Source organism: Balaenoptera borealis, assembly GCF_965194805.1.
Source record: "Balaenoptera borealis genome assembly, chromosome: 18".
Lineage (NCBI taxonomy): Eukaryota > Metazoa > Chordata > Mammalia > Artiodactyla > Balaenopteridae > Balaenoptera > Balaenoptera borealis.
Genome location: NC_138877.1, coordinates 55,908,586 through 55,927,074, shown reverse-complemented (window position 1 = coordinate 55,927,074; position 18,489 = coordinate 55,908,586). Strand labels below are relative to the sequence as shown.

Sequence of the window (18,489 nt, the reverse complement as noted above, 5' to 3'; positions counted from 1 at the left end):
ATTTTTTTAAGGAACCTCCATACTGTTTTCCATAGTGGCTACACAAATTTACATTCCCACCAATGGTGTAGAAGGGTTCCCTTTTCTCCACACCCTCTCCAGCATTTCTATTTGTAGACTTTTTAATGATGGCCATTCTGACTGGTGTGAAGTGGTTCCTCATTGTAGTTTTTATTTGCATTTCTCTACTAATTAGTGATGTTGAGCATCTTTTCACATGCTTCTTGGCCATCAGTATGTCTGCTTTGGAGAGATGTCTACTTAGGTCTTCTGCCCATTTTCTGATTGGGTTGTTTTTTTGTTGTTGTTACTGAGTTGTATGAGCTGTTTGTATATTTTGGAAGTTATGCCCTTGTTGGTCACTTGTTTGCAAATATTTTCTTCCATTCTGTAAGTAGTCTTTTCAGTTTGTTTTGGTTTCCTTTGCTGTGTGAAAGCTTGTAAGTTTGATTAGGTCCCACTTGTTTATTTTTACTTTTATTTCTATTGCCTTGGGAGACTGACCTAAGAAAATGTTGGTACAATTTATGTCAGAGAATGTTTTGCCTCTGTTCTCTTCTAGGAGTCTTACAGTGTCATGTCTTAGATTTAAGTCTTTAAGCCATTTTGAGTTTATTTTTGTGTATGGTGTGAGGGTTTTTAAAACATGCTCAGTAAATAGTACCTAAAACCATTTTCAAGGTAAGAAGTCTTATTCTTTCTGTTACTCTACTTTAATGTTTCTCCTTTTAGTTATTTCAGTATTAGTTTTAAAATGTTAACTGCATCATACTGAATCCCATTTCCACTTTAAGTTGTTAAAGAGATAGTTTAGCAAATAAAAATAACTGCAAATCAAAACATGAAACATTTATTTTCATATGCAATTCAACTTGTGTACTATGCAGGTGCAGAAAATAAGATGCTTTGTTTGAATTTAGCTTTTCTACTGAGAATTATATAAAGCAGGGATTTGTATAAATAATATATATTTGGGGCTGGAGTTCTACACTGCAAAAATTGTATTGTGCTTTCAGATGCTTTGAATGTGTTTGAGGAAAAAAATTAAGTTTTGAGTAAGCCATAAACACAATTGCTTTTCAATACGCATTACACTTAACTACAGCATATCTAAGTTGCTATAATATTAGCATGTAAAATTAATGGTTTTATGGAAAAAATCAATTTTAATGTGCCATTTTTATTAAAACAAAGCTTCTTAGACTACACATCTCTAAAAGAGACATAGAGAAGACAGCAAGCTAGATTCTTTTAATCATAGAATTTTCTCCTTCAGAATCAGCATTAAGACGTTGAAGTATATATCCATACTAGAAAGTAAAATTTGAATAAATAATAGAAATACTAACATTGACCTGGGTCCACTTTGCTTTTCTATTTTTTACTATCTGGCTATTTTATACATCTGTCTTGTGAAGACAAATTCTTCAGTACTTCTAGGCTAAGAGTTTAGGGACTCCTGGATTTCAAATATCATGCTCGCTATAAAAAGAAATATTTCTGAAAACTTTAGGACTTCTTGCCTTTCCCATTTTCTGAAATATAGTTGACCCTTGGACAACATGGGTATAAACTGAGCTGGTCCACTTATACCCGGATGTTTTTCAATAGTAAACACTACAGTACTACACGATTCATGGTTGGCTGAATCCTCAGAGGTGGAGGAAACACGTATAGTGAAGACCAACTATCAATTATATGTAGCTTAACCCCCCACGTTGTTCAAGAGTCAGATATATTTTACACTCTACTTAAAGGGTATTTCGAGTGGCTGAAAATAATTAACTTCAGAATATGTGTGCTTATTAAAAAATTAGATTACCTAGTATTTAGTCAAATATATATATATATTTTTTCATCCAGGAAGTTTCTAATATCTTCAGAATGTTGTGGCTTAAGCCACTTTTTTTTTTTAAAAGTAATTCACATATTATAATAATAGGTCTTTCAAAATATCCAGTTATTCTGCTTTTACTAAAATTGTGCAATCTCCACCACTATTTATTTCTAGAAAAATTTCATCACCCCAAAAGAAACCTGTACTCATTGGCAGCCCCTCCCTACTGTGCCCCCAACCCCATGCCTTTCTGGCAACCATTTATCTACTTTCTATCTTTATGGATTTGCCTATTCTGGACATTCTATATATATGGAATTATATAATATGTGGCCTTTTATTTGGCTTCTTTCATTTAGTTTCATGTTTTCAAGGTTCATCCTAGACCCATTTTATACAGTAATATTCTTAGTTTTGCAATACAGTTCTTACTGGTTCGATTAATCTTTTGAACCATTTCACCTTTTGGAAAGTTTGGTTTATTGCAACCCTGCCATTTTTGTTTTCCCCAAAGGTAGAAGACAGATATAAGCCATGTCTCTTCAAAATGAAGTGAGTTGAAGTTCTCATCCTTCACTTCCTTCCTCCCCTGATACACTGGTTTTGTGTGATCTGTGAGATACAGGTGATATCTGGCCCTTGTCTGTCACAGTTGCATGCCAGCAGCCATTACAGGCTGCATAAAAACTACCTCAAATGATTTTATCATGAGCTGGAAGGTTGGCAGTGCAGGTAAAACCTTTTTCTGTCAGGTAATTCATTGTTCTCACCTTAGAACACAATTTTAAAAGGCCCAAGAGAAACAGAAAATGATCTTAATGTAGATCTAACACTTTGAGCAGAAGAAAAATGATGAGCTACTTTTACCTCCTTCATAATTTTAATAGATAAATCAATCTCCAAATTTTATATAAATGGTGTAATGCATCAAAGATAAATCAAAGAGCCAGATAAGAGCAGAGTAGGGACTTGAAAATCTCAAGTAGGTACTTGAAGAAGTTACAAGTATCATATTTTAGCATTCACAGGCCGTTTTTAGGGCTCTAATTAATGTTAAATGTTTGTTTTTAAATCATGCAAACCAATAATGACGACAGGCAAGAATGGATACCCAGAAAAGCACACTGAAATATAACTTGTACAGTTGTATACGTGACCTAGTTCATATCCACCTTTTAAAAATGTGTTGCTAATGGCTGAGAAGATAAAACAATGAAGATCGTGAAATGTAAAATCTTGAAGGTTCAAGTTACTGTTAATAGTGTAGGAATTGAGCTATTCACTTTGATTCTTTATCAGGATTAAATAGAAAGGCAACAGAGAAAGATGTTACTTTGACAATTGATTAATTTGAATGTGCGGGCACTGATTCTAAATTTAATTTGTCATATGAAAGTGATATTATTACACTTGCTGAATAATTAATTAGCTGAGATTCAAAAATAGAAGGAAATGCTGGGCACAGTCAACAGACATCCCACCTGTTAGAAAAAGAATCTTGAAATTACAGATCAAAACTGACTTAAATGCACATAAAACCAATATTCTACAAGTCAGACATTTCTACATTAGCACCCTGACTTTCCATGTCCTAACTAGGTAACTTTTTAAATTAACTAATGATACTTGCTGGGTCTCAAATTCCGCATCTATAAAAAGAAATGGTTAATAGCATTTATTGGAAAATATTGTAAATAACGAGTTAAGGGCCTGGTCCATCACTGGGCATATGATTGGCTCTTAGCAAACAGTAACTATTATTATAATACCATCCTTTTGTGAATTTTTCCCACCTGATTTTTTTTAATCCAATTAATTTAGCCTATTAATTTTTTTTATACTCTAGCTTTTAAAGCTAAGCCTAGTAAAATGGAGAACAGATTAGCTAAAATCAGAAAACTGCATAGGCACTGGATTCTTACTCTATCAATAGAAACTTTTAGAGTATGTTTCAAAAGTTCATGTCTTCCATAGAAAACAAACTTACAATTACCAAAGGGGGGAGAGGGAGTGGGGAGGAAGGGTATGGGATTAACAGATACACACTGCTATGTATAGAACAGATAAGCAACAAGAATTTACTGTATAACACAGGGAACAATATTCAATACCTCATAATTAACTATATAGACAATAACCTGAAAAAATTATATGTATATATATGTATGTTTGTGTGTATATAAAACTGAATCACTGCTGTATATCTGAAACTAACACAATACTGTAAATCAACTATACAATGATGAAAGCTTAAAAAAATGTTTGCATCTTCAGAGGGCTTTTAAGTTAATTAAGGATAATAGCAATTTTTAGGAAACTAGGATTCACCATTTTTGTTACTCCTTTCCAATTATTCTCATTAATAATTTTCAAGGCCAACATAGGCATGTTAACTCACGTTTTACTCATTGCTTTCAAGTTCATATCTTTATGACATAAAGCCTGTAGGCATATAGAGAAAGAGGTCAATAACCTACACAAAGTTATAAAAATTAATAGAGCCATAAAAACCAGTATTTATGCATGCACTTCATATGACTGAAATGACTATTATGTTATGAATTGGTAAATAGCTCTATGAAGCCATAAACTTGTCATCCTTGAGTTTATAAATTAGTTTTGACAGAGCAGCTCCTACATCTTTTTTTTTAATCTTGCAAGGGTTTGTCCATTTGATATCTTCACGGTATCCATGTCAGATACCATATTAAAGCAGAAAATTTAGCTTATATTGTTACTTGATTAAATTTTAGTATGGGGAGATTGAAGACATTAAGTACAGTTGACATTAGGGATTTTCTGTGAATTGCTCTTATTCTCATATATCATTGTCCAGACATAAGAAGTGCCATTCTACTTGTCTGCAAATATAGAATGAATAATTTCCTAATTTTGGAATATTTATACATATAACACATATTATACATAACTCCATTATTTTCTGTTAGGGAAAAATAAATATTAGGGTGAGAACATTTCTGATCATAACAAAGTGAATCATATCATCTAATATTACCCCTGAGAATTAATAACATTTATCATGGGGAAATATCACAATCATATTTAAGAGATTTAACAGTGAAGGTGGTATTTTGTGCATTGTTACATGTAAAGCTCCTTTCATTAATTACAATCATTCTGATTGTGCTTAGACCTCTAATATGTTAAAATTTATACAGGTTTTGATTTTCTAAAGAAAACTCATGTAAAATCAAATGCTTTAAGAATAGCAAAAGAAAATCACATATTATTTTAGTACGATTCTTAAATTTTCATTGCTGTAAATTAGTATTTTGAGTTGTAATATCCTCTCAACCACTAAGACTAAATCTCATAGTCACCTCTCTTTCCTTTAACCCTCATCTTAAAGAATGCACTAAATTATTTTGTAACATTTCCTTATTCCCTTATCCCCACCCTTCTCCACAGCCCATTCAAGATTTCATAAGCCCTTGCCTAGCAGTGGTCTAATTGTTCACTCAAAATCCAACCTTTTACTTTGTATAGTCTTCATACTGTGTTTAGTTGTTATCCTAATACACAGTTTAAGCCATTATTCTTTTCCATAATTGTTTGTTTAGTGAGCATTAAAAACCAAGTTCCTTAAATTTGCATACAGGACCTTCTAGAATATGTCACTGTATCTTTCCCTCTTTCTTATTTTTAGCCCCAGAAATGTCTTATACTTCAGCCAGAGACCAATTTGCCATTCTCTGAAGAGACGTGCATATGGTACTTTCCAAAACTGTGCCTCTTCTAAAACTCTTCCCTTCTTTTCCCTCCTTCACTACCTATTCAAAACATATTATCTTCTATCATTGCTTCTAGTTCCTTACCAGAATGAATACTTCCATTGCCTATAATCAATTTGAATTATTTGTACATGTAGTACAGTGATAATTTAGTCTGCTTTCTATTAAATTAGGAACTAGCTTCTGTATCTGATTGAAGGCACCTTGACACAAAGGATTATGTCTTGTCTTCTTTCTCCTTCCATGTTTCCAGTCATGATCAGAAACATTATCCATACATAATTTGAATGTCAAGCAAATTCAGTATATGTGTTGTAATTACTTTTTACTGTTATTTTATACAATAGAAATTTAATGACAGCTCTCTAATACATTACTGTATTTTGGAGTCTTTGTATTAGAAAGAATGGATTTCTAAAATTTGATATAATATTAGGAAAATATCTGCTGATTGTCAGAATCCTGCTGAATACTAACACTGGTTACATTTTAAATCTTGACCAGGAACATTATAAATTAGGACCATGAAGAATCGAAAGTATTTAAGTTCTCTTTAGTAAAGAATTTTTTCTTTAAACTCTTATCTAAGTTTTAGAAGACATAAAAATGTTCATTTGTGTCTTCAAAAACAGCACTCAAACATGTCATTATTTCTATAGTAGTTTCTATATTAAAATATATATGCTTATATATGATATATATTTATAAAATAAAAATACCACTTTGTAATATTCTCTATGAATGGGTCAACTTGATTGCAATGACAAAGCAGTTGAATCTATTTATACCATCAGTAAAGAATATTTTGTCACACATGGGTATGGTAAAAAGTATTCAAAGCATTGCACAGGTTTCTATAAATACATTCAAAAAGAACAGAAAACTCCAATATCAGAAGTATCCAATAAAACTCCAATATCTACTACTTTCATCTTTATATTGATTTACAGGAAGATATAAAACTGGACTAAGTATATATTATAAACTTTTTCATATAATTAATCACTGAACTTCATAAACATACTATATTTCTCTTATTAGAATATTTTAAAAGGTGAGTGGTAAAATTGTGAATTTTATACAACATAGAAAAAAACAAATAAATAGTTTTTTTTGCTGAGAAGCCAAGTCACTTAGATTTTATTACTTCTCAAAATCCTAAAGACTGGGAAAATCAATTGGATAACTCAAACTTATCTATTCCTGAAAATATTTGGATTTACTTTTCTAAGTAGCAATGAAAACAAGCACAACTAACAACCACCCAAAACAATCAAGTTATTATAAAAAATCGCTAAATAGGCTGTTCTTAGAATTAAAATAGTAATACTTCCTTGGTATGTAATTCAACAAACTAAGTAGTTTGCTATGAAAAGTATTTTATATGTTTAATAATTTATTTTTATTACATAGAATAGAAAGAATTTCAGTTCTGTAAAATTTCATTAATTTCGATGTTAATTTTTTAGAATTTGTTATAATTTGTTGTGGGTTGCAATGATATTTACCTCATTATATAAAAAATGTTATTAGAAAATAAGTCATTATATATGGTATATTTACAAATCATTAATGTAATGATTTTAAAAGGTGTATAAATTAACATTTATAACATGCTGGGCAATTTTATTTAGGTCATCATTATTCACCTTATAAGAGATGTCATTTGTTGAGTACCTATAATATGCCATATCACATCATTTGTAATCTTCACAACACTGTTGTTAAATAGGTCTAATCAAGGAATAGTAGTATGAGGTTCTGAAAAGTTGTCCCAGACCACTAATTACATGGTTGAAATAGAATACTTACCGAGGCTAGCTGATTCCAAAGCTGAATGAATAATACAACTTAAAAAAAAAAAAGTATTATTCCTAGTCTAGGTCAGTGGCTTCCAAAGCCGACTGTCTCAGATTAAGAAAGGACACCTGAAGAACTATGCTTCCTGGACCTGCCATCAACATGTTGAATCAAATTTTCAATGACTCAATATTATGGATTTTAAAAATATCTGCCAAGTGACTTTGAAGATGAGCAAGATATGAAACTCTAGGTAAAGATGGCAGCCAAGTAGGACAAAGAGCACTGAATCAGAAGGAAAGTCTGTTTTATTTCTATTCTGCTATTTAAAATTATTAGGCAAGTCATAGCATTTGATGATTTGTTTCCCAGCATGCATAGCTCTTGCAACTGATGTCAGGATGCTGCTAATACTACCAAAATGCTAGAAAAACACCCCAAAACCACAAACAGCTCTAAACCACAGCAAAACTGTATTTCTCATTTGCCTCTTGAACTAGTGCCTCAAAAACGAATAAGCCTTACCAGCTGCTCTTCATTGTGGATGTCTCTTAAGTGGTTGTATCTGTGTCATCATTTGCCAACAATAATCCTCATTATGCTCTCTGACTTAGGCTACAGGACCATGTTACCTTTTCCTCTAAATGTCAGACATATATTTTAGTGACATTTTCTCCTAGGATTCAGGCATCGGTCCCTGCAGGCTGAGTCAGAAGGTGATCTAAATGACACATGCTCTTTGGTACTCAAATTATCCTTTTACTGACCTTGAGGATTTTTACTAGGTCATACTAAGTACTACAACTACATTTCTATTAAGAGTGAGTTCTTTCCCAGAGGTTGACTTGGTATCTTCTTTAACTAGATCCCCAAAACAACTAGTCTTGAAAGACTGTCTAAGAATGATATAATATTATGGTGATCACAATATAGAGTAAGTTCTGAACTGTATGTGTATATATGTATATGCTTATACTACAGTTCATAACAACCTATAATGATATATATGTATATATACACACACAGTTTTGTCTATTTCTCATTTATCCCCCATTCATTTTCCAAAAAAAAAGTGTGAAGTGGTTACAATTATCACCATTTTTTGGATGAAATCATAAGACACCCGAGTTAGGCAATTTGCTCAAGATAAAAGAGCTGACATCTGACAGAGCTAAGAATCCAGGCATATTTATTCCAGAGCTAACACTCTACAGCAGTGATATTCATATTGTTTGTCTCTCTGTCTGTGCCTTTTGTCTCCTTCCTTATTAAATTGATATGGTCACATATATGCAATCATTTACATATAAATGAATAAAGCTAAACCCACAAGGGAAAATACATTGTTATGCAAATTGTTTAAATATATTAGCCTAAGGCTTTCTTTTCATTTTGGAAGGCTTCTTAGAAAAGGTCACATTGAGTAGAAAGTTTAGTCATTCTTCTAATCAATCAATTAGTCATTACGTATAGTACATCCACTCAGTGTTTGGCACTATATTTGCTGCGTTGTTTGTTGAAATAGGGAAATAGCACAGAAAACTAAGACCTTCTTGGTGATCTGAAAGAGCTTTTTATCTAACTAGATGTGCACAGTTTACACAGATTAAAGTTAGAGGGCAAGAAAGTACTAATTTGTGATACACTGTGCACTAGTACCAAAGAAAAGGGAAATTAATTTTAAGCCAGAGGCATCAATAAGGAGATGCAACTTGAGCTCAATATTTAAGGTGGTTGGGACTTTAAAATCAGAGAAACGGAATGACGTTTTCTAGAATATAGTAGAAAATATATAATTATATGAAGATGTTTTAATCTAGGATGACGTATATGGTAATAGATAAATGGAATGGATCTGGTGCTAATTTCCAGGCAATTTTCAGTAATATGGAGTGATTCTCACCCCATGTATACATTTATTCATTCAGAAATATTGTTGAGTGATAGCATTTGTTCAGGGTCCTGAGCAGGGCATGTTTTTTGCAGCTGCTGAAAGATTTGACTTTTACTTCCTTTTCTAATGGTAATGTCAAACTCTTAAGATAGAAATTATATATATTATTTTAACTTTTCAACCATAATAATGCCTACAAATGGACATAGTAACCTGGATGGAAGGGAGAATCTCAAACAAACAAATTTAATCCACCTCTACGTAATTACAAAGAAATAGCTTAGGACAAAATAAACTGGTATATATAGATATAAATATATTATTTTCCATTCTCTGCATATAAGATTTAAAATTTTTTTGATGACAAGAGTACTTACGGAAATTTTTCTCCTGGAAGATTCCGATAATCATTCTCAACTATCTTACAGTGGGAGTCCAGGGGCCTACATAATTTCAGCTGCAATTTTAAGGGAAAAAAAGCAAATTTCTTGTTTCAGTCTTTTAATTACACACAGATCATGCATTTAGAGTAATTGAAATTTCACTCATCATCTAAATAAGTGACTTTATAGAGGCACAGTCTTGATGTTTGTTGGACCAAAAGAAGTCTGCTCTACATACACGATAGAAAAAAAATAAAATAAAATCAGCGTAATGAAGATGCAGTCTAATAGAATAATTAAGGATTTCACTACTCAACAGTTGATAACGTTGAGTGATAAATATTTGTATAATCCTCAAGCTTAAGATCTAACGTTATGTCAGTATTACATGTTTTCAAAATTAATATAGTTATTATTTAGATTTCAGATGTCCAAATCATAATGTAATTACAAAATATTTCTATGTAAACGTACAAGGACATTTCAAATTGAGAGAGGAAAAAGTGCGCAAAGCAAATGGAGTAGATTAATTTGAACATGAAGGAAATTTATAGAAAAAGTTACAAGGTAAACAGTGTTCCCCGTCCCACAGAAAAGCCTATTTAAAGTTAATTCCAAAATAACTTCCATAGAATAAATCCCATAATAAGCCTAGATCTAGAGAACAACAAAAGCACATTATGAAAGACATACACAAATGTATTCACTTCATTCAAATAATTCCCACAACAAATATTTATTGCCCATACTTTGTTGCAACCATTGAGCTAGGTCCTGGGGATAAACAAAAAACAAACCAGGAAAATAGAATCATATTCTTGAGGCGCTAACAGCATCCTGTGGAAAACAGTTACATGAGCATTATGAAAGATGTACAAGTACAATAATAGAGATATACACAAGGTTTGATAAAAATACTAAAAAGAGGTACTTTAAGTTTTTTTAGCAGTGGGTATGGGTATTGGAGTGGGAAGAGGTTGTTGGATGGTAGTTGGGAAAACACCCTGGAGAAGTGATTACTAAACTGAGTATAAAAGAATCACTCGATCATGCTGGATGATATTTATGTGCTATAAGAAAGACATTCTAGACAAAGGGAGTGTCATGAGCATTCACATGGAGATAAGTGCTATGTATGATTAGGAAATATAATCATTTTGGTATTTCTATGACACCAATTTGAATTAGAGAATAGGGACAGATGGGAAAATAAAAAGCTATATAAAAGGAAAATTTATGTCAAAATAAATGTAAACTTTAGTCAAAAGACAATTATGTTTACTCCAACTGGTCTGACCAACTGGGTATACTACAGTTAAATTCTGACACTAACCACCTGAGTTAGACCTCACAGGTCAAGGGAAAAGTTCTCCGTAAGACTGCTCTCACTTCAGATGTCAGCTGCAAGTCTTGGGGGTATCCTCAGGCTATCCCTCTTCTGAAAACTTAGCTACAAAGATGGGGGTTCCCATGATAGATCTCCTCAGGTTTGATTATTTGTGAATCTTCTTAGGATGATTCACAGCGTACAGGAAAGTGCTATACTTAAATTATAGTTTTATTACACAGGATACACATAGGATGGATTCAGGGAGGGAGCACAGAGCTTCTATGCCTTCTCCTCAGGAATCAGGAAGTGTTACCCTCCTGGCACATCAATGTTGTTTACCAGTTAGGAAGTTCTACTGGCTCAGGTGTACAGAGAATTATTTGGGATTTCATCATGTAGGCATGACTGATTAAATCACTGGCCATGTATTTGAACTCAAACTCTAGCCACCCTCCTCTCCCTGGAATTTATGCTAGCTCAAAGCTCCAACCCACTAATCATGTGGTTGCTCTTTCTGATAACCAGCCCCCATCCTGAAGCTACATAAGGGCCTACCACAAGTGACCTCATGAAGAGGTTTCTACATTTATCAAAACTTGACTGATATTGTTTCATCTACACTCCTTTCTTCTTCATCTACACTCCTTTCTCCTACCTCACATTATTTTGAAGCAAATCCTAGACATCAACACGTTTCATTTGTAAGTATTTTGAAGGGTTTTCCATTTTAATTTGGCTTTACTCTTAGTCACAAACATCATTAAAGACTATAGCATAAAAATTATTAAGATTTAAATAAAACTACACAGTAGGAAACAAGATCAGATAAGCTCTTTAAGTATATGTGAAAATTTAAACATGCCACCTCCAAGTTAAGGCAAAAGTGAAGGGGGGCTATATTCTTTATACAAGAGTCAAAAGGTTTAGGCATTATCACCAAATGTCAATCCACTTTAGAGTCATCAATGAGACTAATGTATGTGTTTTTGCACATTGCACTTGTAAAAGCACATAAAATATTTAGTATGTTAGTTCCAATGTATTTTACCAGCTCAGAATACAGGATGTATACAGACTATGTATAGACTATATCAAAGTAGTAGACAGGGGCCTGTGCAAAGCCTGCAAAAATAGTACTTCAGGTATCTATTTACTAATTTAAAAACAGAGTTTGCAGTTTTGAAGTGATACAACTCAAACTACCCCACAAAATACAAAGGGCTTGAAAATGCATACCCTTTCAAGCAACATTTGTTATTAATAAAGGTTTGATTTAAAAGAGTATAAGTGAAGGCTTTAAGAATTAATCATTTAGAATAAAGTTGTGAAAATAGAATTGCCAATTGTTTTCATAATCAAAGTTTATCGAGTTTTAGTTATCTTAAACGCTTGGTAAATACCAAGCAGGGTATATTTTGTCTCTAAACCTACCAAGATACATTTTTAAATTTGTGGATCAATTTTTTTCTTATATAATATAGATTAAATATCATAACCTTTGGTTAAACAGGTAAAATATTTAAAATAAAATGCTTTGCTAAAAATATTTTCTTATTATATGTCAAAATGACTAAACAATATGGAACATTCCTAGAGAGATTCTTTAAATTACATATTTAAATCAAACAGATTCCCTAGAAAAGAGAAGTTTGAGGAAGTGTGCTCAATTTTGTAGGTATTTGTATCAGTCAGAGATGAATTAGAGATTGGCCATTAATAATGGTTTATAACAAATTATTATAAAGATGTGTTTGTGCAATTGTGGGAATGGTTAAACAGTTCATCTACAGCTGCTGCTTCTGTGTCTGGTGCTGGATTGGAAGTGAAGAGGGCAAGTGTACATAAGAAATATGGACATAGTGTGAGGGAGAGCAAGGGCACACTAGAACTTGTAAGAATGAACTGGAACCTATGAGGATGAGCCGGAAGCCATGTTAACCTTTCAACATCTCCAGTTATCCAACTTCAATGATGCGGATGATTTGCAGAAGAGGCTAGTGTTATTTGTCGAGGGTGTGAACACATACCTGGCCCAAAGGAGCAGGAGGAGGAGATCTAGCAAAAAGTGGAGGATGTGGAAGCCCAGTTACTGCTTCACATCAACAAGGTGTGTCAGCAGGTTCAAGACACCATGTATGAGCACTAATTTGTCTTATCCTACGCTGACCCCCTGAGCCTCCATCTAGCTGTTGTTCACTCCCACTTTCTAAATTTTACACATAATTTTCTCTTATGGCCAACCTTAGCCCAGAACATAGAGGGAAAGAAATTCTGAGATACTAATTTGACACAGTAGAAGGTTATCAAGGTTCATCTCTTGATAACTTGGAATCCACATGCATCCCTATTAACCACAGATAAGTTCTAAAATCATGCTTCTTCCTAATGTGATTCAACTGTCCTTTGTACAACTGAAAACACACTAACCATCTTCCTAAGAAAATTTACAAAGTCCTTACATTTGTCTTTGTTTGATACTCATTCCTATTTGGGATGAATCACTTTCTCTTTAATGTTCTATAACCTAAATATTGAGATATAAGGTTAGGTATTACTGACATATTTTATATTTGTTGATAAGAGAACTGGAAAGGGGGAGGAAAATGCTTAAACTATACACATTGCATCCCTTATTGAAATAAGGATCAAACAATCATAACTATTAAGACCTCAATTCAGCAATTAGTCATGAGGTCACCATTGGTATTTTTTACTACCTTTTCCCACTACCATTCTGTATTCCCTTTGCCCTCAGCAATTGCCTCAGCTGGTTGTAGTTTCTTGCCTGGTTGAATGAGAAAAACCTTTATTTCGAAAGTGTTTGGGTCCTTAGACATCCTGACTATATCGGGTTGATGTGATTTCCTATGGACATTAAGCACAGGACATTGGAGTATCCACAGGAGCCCCAGAAAGCCATTCTCCTCCTTATACCTTCTTTTCTAGTAGCATCACATTTTCTCTTTTATACTTAGAACCAGTCACCTCAGCCAGTACATGGACCCCTTTCTAGCTTATTTATTTGTTGGCATGAGTAGCTCAGAGGGGTCACGTGGTAGACTCAATTTTCAATTATTTGAAATCACTGCTGTGTCCCCTGGTGAAAGCTGGGTTTTATTTAATGATATTGAATTTGTGATATAAAAATGCATGTTTTCATGAACAAAAGCAACATTTGTTTAAAGTTCTTCCTTTTCCTTTCTTTTTGTTATACTTGTCTGGATTGAGTATAATTCTCATCGTAGTATTATAGAATGAGTTAAAGTTTTTCATTAACCTTTCCCTCCAACCCACCTTGACAGTTTTAAGATAATCTGTAAATTACTTATTGTTTGGTGGTTTAGCAGAGTTCTTTCCAGAATGTATTTGACTTTAGTCCCTTTAGTTGATCATTAAATTCCTTTTCAATTTATCTTTTTAAAAAATCTCTTCAGATTTTTCTGCTACACTTTGAGAATGAAACTTCTTTAAATACTTGACTGACTGGCTAATTAATTCAGTTCTTCTTACAATGCCTGTTCCCTCAGTTTTTGATATTATTCTGCAGTTACTCTGGGAAAAGTCCTCATTTGGGATGTGAATTCTTTCAGTCTTTAGGTTCTAAATTTTCATTGCTACATTTCAACATTAATCATTATGCTTTATTTTATAAAAACCAAACTTTGTCTTGTTATAGAAATATAGTTCTCTACCACTTGTATGTGCAAAATTAAATGATCACTGTTTTATGTGTTGCATTCCATTTCCTGTGTTTTTTTTAAATTGCATTCATTTTTTTGAAATGCAAAATGTATAAAAATGTTCAGAAAATAATAACATATATGTATCTCACACAAGAATTACGACAAAATAGTATATTTGCTTTTTTCTAAAATATGAGTAAGGAAACATCATCACTGATAAAGTTAACATGCCAGCTTTTTATTCCTTTGCTTCCCATTTGCTAGGGTCTTAATGTCTGTATCCCCCCATAATGCGTATGTTGAAATCTATGCCCAATGTGGTGGTATTAGGAGGTGGGGCCTTTGGGAGGTGATTAAGTCTAGAGGGTGGAGCCCTCATGTATGAGATTAATGGCCTTAAAAACAGGCTCCAGAGAGTTCCTTTGCACCTTGTACCAAGACCTTGTCCCCCACTCAACGACGCTGCTGGCACCCTGATCTCAGCCTTCCAGCCTCCAGGACTGTGAGAAATTTCTGTTGTTCATAAGCCACCCAGTCTGCCCACATGAACTAAGACACCATTATAGAATCAAATCTGAAGCAGTTGAATGTACTTAAAGTTGGTATGTTAACATTTTTATCATTCATTACATTAATTTACCCAATAAATATTTTTCTAGTGTCTAATATGTGCCTGACAATGATTTAGACACGTATGCACATCCAGCAGTCCATAAAACAGTTTTTGCTGTTTTGGCACTTACATGTTTATTGCCTCTAATTTTCTTGATCCGTTCAAGAGTCAATCTTATACTCCACTCTACTTCAGACACTCAATCATACGTCTATTCTCAAGATCTTTTCATGATCAGTAACAGCTACCTCCTCAAATTAATCTAACTTTCAAGTATGTCACTATCTGATTAACACCTTCTGTTTTCTAGCTCAGTAAGTGTGTGTGTGGTACTCCAATTACATCAATCTTCCTAACCCACCATAATCTACAATCAATACTTTCATCTTTTTCCTGTCTCAAAATACCCTAAAGTCTTCTTTTTCCCCCATAACCTGATTAAATTCCATATTTAATCATTGTAATCGCTCGAAAACACCCTCATTCCCTTTCAACTCTCTTATTTTTTCATACTCAATTGGCTAAACTAAAACCCTGGCCAGAACAATCCTACCAACATGCTGAATATGTTGCTTAGTTAAAGGATAACTAATCTTTTTGCATCTTCCAATTTAAATTCATGATCAAAGATTTCAATTGAATGCTCAATTGTTATTCCACAATCACGTTCTATTTCTCTAATCCGTCCATTCTCCCAGTGTGAAACATGACATTTAAATGTTTTTCTGACTTCAAATGTTCAACATTTCCTGCCTATATTTACACTCAACTACTGCCCCTGGCTTTATATTTTGCTGACAGATTAGAAGAATAGAGAAGAGAATATCCGCAAATTCCCCTAATTGTACCTACCCCCAAACGTGTCCATGCACTATATCTTATGTTCTCTCACATCACCATTAATGAATTGCCAAACGCCTATCTAGATTCACCATTTTCACATATGCATTCAATTCCATGTCCTCAGTGCTGCCTCAAGTCATTGCTCCACCATTTCTCCCTTTGTTTCCAGTATCGTTTTTTTCTTTTTCTTTCTTGCTTTTAGATCTATACTTACCATATAAAACCACATTCTCAGGAATTTCATGTTCTTATTTCCATACCCTGAAGAGTTACAAATTTACATCTGCAGCCAGAGTCTCTCCTCTAAATTTGTCTTGCTTCTCTAAAGGCCTATTTGATTATCTCCACTTGATTTAATTTAGAAATAGCTATTAGACATTCATCAAAAACTGAGCACTTGATATGTTCTCCCACCATAAAAAGAAAATATTCTTCCTTTTTTTTTTTTTTTTTTTTTTTACCACCATACTAGTTTACAAATTCCTTCTTTCTAGTAGTTTAGGCCAAACCTCTTAAGAGTTCTCTCCTTGACTTTTTTCTTTTTCTCTCACATTCCATGACTCTTTTTGAATGTAAAGATAACTACAATTAACCGGAATCCAAACATTTCTCAATACTTCTGCTGTTACCACTCTGGTCCAAGACACCAAAATAAATCAAAGGAAATACAGCTATAACTTCCCAACTATTCTCTCTGCTCCTGCCCTTGACTCTCTATTATAGTCCATTCTTTTTAGAACAAAGGCCAGATCACGTCACCTCAGCTCAAAATCCTCCAGCGGCTTCTCATCTTGCTTACAATAAAAGTCTTGAATCCTTTACAAGGTTGACGAAGTTCGACACAAACTTTAACCCTGTAGGTACATTCTGGATGTTCTGCTCGCCTTCCACTCTACTGCTAATAGAACAGGATTTCAAGTCTCTTCTGAGGACTTCCTGAACAGCTGCAGCCACTTTGCCTGAAGAGAGCTCAGAGTCCCTGGGAATTTACATTCTCTCAAGCAGCCTTTGGCTTAAGGGCTAACTTGAGCTGGGATCTGAACACCAGCTATGTTGCCTGCAGTTGGGATTGGATCTGAGGGTAATTTGTACTCTAGAACTCCCCTGAAAGGATCAGACTGCGTCTAGGACTCAGACTGAAATCATAGTCTTGCTTTGCTCCTTCCCCTTCCTTTGTTGATTATACCATTCTTTTATCAGGTTCTTCTGGTAGCATTTCCATAATAAATAACACATGGGTATGTCTAGTCTCAGAGTTTGACCCAAGCCCAAGACAACCCTCTTGGATATATTCCAGTTACCTTTTTGGTCGCATCTCCTACTACTTTACCCCTCATTTTCTCAGCTCCATATTCTTTACCCTATTGCTTTTCTTCCATCATAGTAGACATGTTGCCTCCTTAGGCCCCTTGCCTGGAATACACTTCCTTCAGATATCTGTATGTCTCAGTGTTTCACTCCTATTATGTCTTTTCCCAAATTATAGCTCCCAGGGAGGCCCCATCTTAAAATGCAATAATATTCCCCACCCCCAACACACACAGTCTCTCTCCCTTCCCATCTTTGTTTTCTCCACTGTAGTTATCAACCTAAAAAGTACAACATATTTTATGGATAACACTTGCTTATTTACTGTCTCCTATCACTGAAGTCAGGAATTTTCTCTGAATCTTTAGATCCTTGAACAGTCCCTGGCCCACTAATATGGCAAGACAACTAGTTCCTGGATGAATCGAATAAATAGGCATTCAATAATAATACGTAAATGTTTGTGTTGATGGACTTGTACAGAAAATATATCATACTCTGTATATCATTGTGAAGCATGTTTTTGTCATTCACATTGTGTTTTTGAGATCAATCCATGGTGATATATACACATAGGGTTCATTCATACGTAACTGTTTTATGGCATATCGTCATTCAGAGTAGCTTTAAAATGTAGTGGAGAAAAATATATTTCTAGTCAATGTTTAAATAGATGCTACAATTTCCTAAATTTTTAACCTACAGAACAGAAAGTCTGTATGGTTAAATCAATGATCTAGCAGCAAAAATATTAATATATAATTCAATTCAAGGAGAGAAAATATCTCAATCACCAAGCATTTCTATAGTTTTTTTTTTAACTTTTAGACCTTTACCTCTAAATTAAATTCTGACTTTTTTCTATGAATGACACATCAGGTCATATCCTATAAATAACATAAAGAGTTTTACACTTTAAACAGAACGATTAAATCGCAGAACACTTGCCACATAGACAGGTGACTGACAAAAAAATATCATAGCATAATAATTCATTCTTTAAAATCTAGGCAAGGTAGTCTAATTTCAAGTAACAGCATTCTAGG

The 18,489-nt window shown here is 33.6% G+C and overlaps 1 long non-coding RNA gene across 1 annotated transcript in view; it reads right to left on the bottom strand.

Moving 5' to 3' along the window:
* The window catches only part of LOC309615495, a 69,377-nt gene that overhangs the window by 19,276 nt on the left and 31,612 nt on the right, over positions 1-18,489 (bottom strand). The window contains exon 2 of the long non-coding RNA XR_014236877.1: positions 9,661-9,740. This is a non-coding gene — a long non-coding RNA (uncharacterized lncRNA). The remainder of the gene's footprint in view (positions 1-9,660; positions 9,741-18,489) is intronic.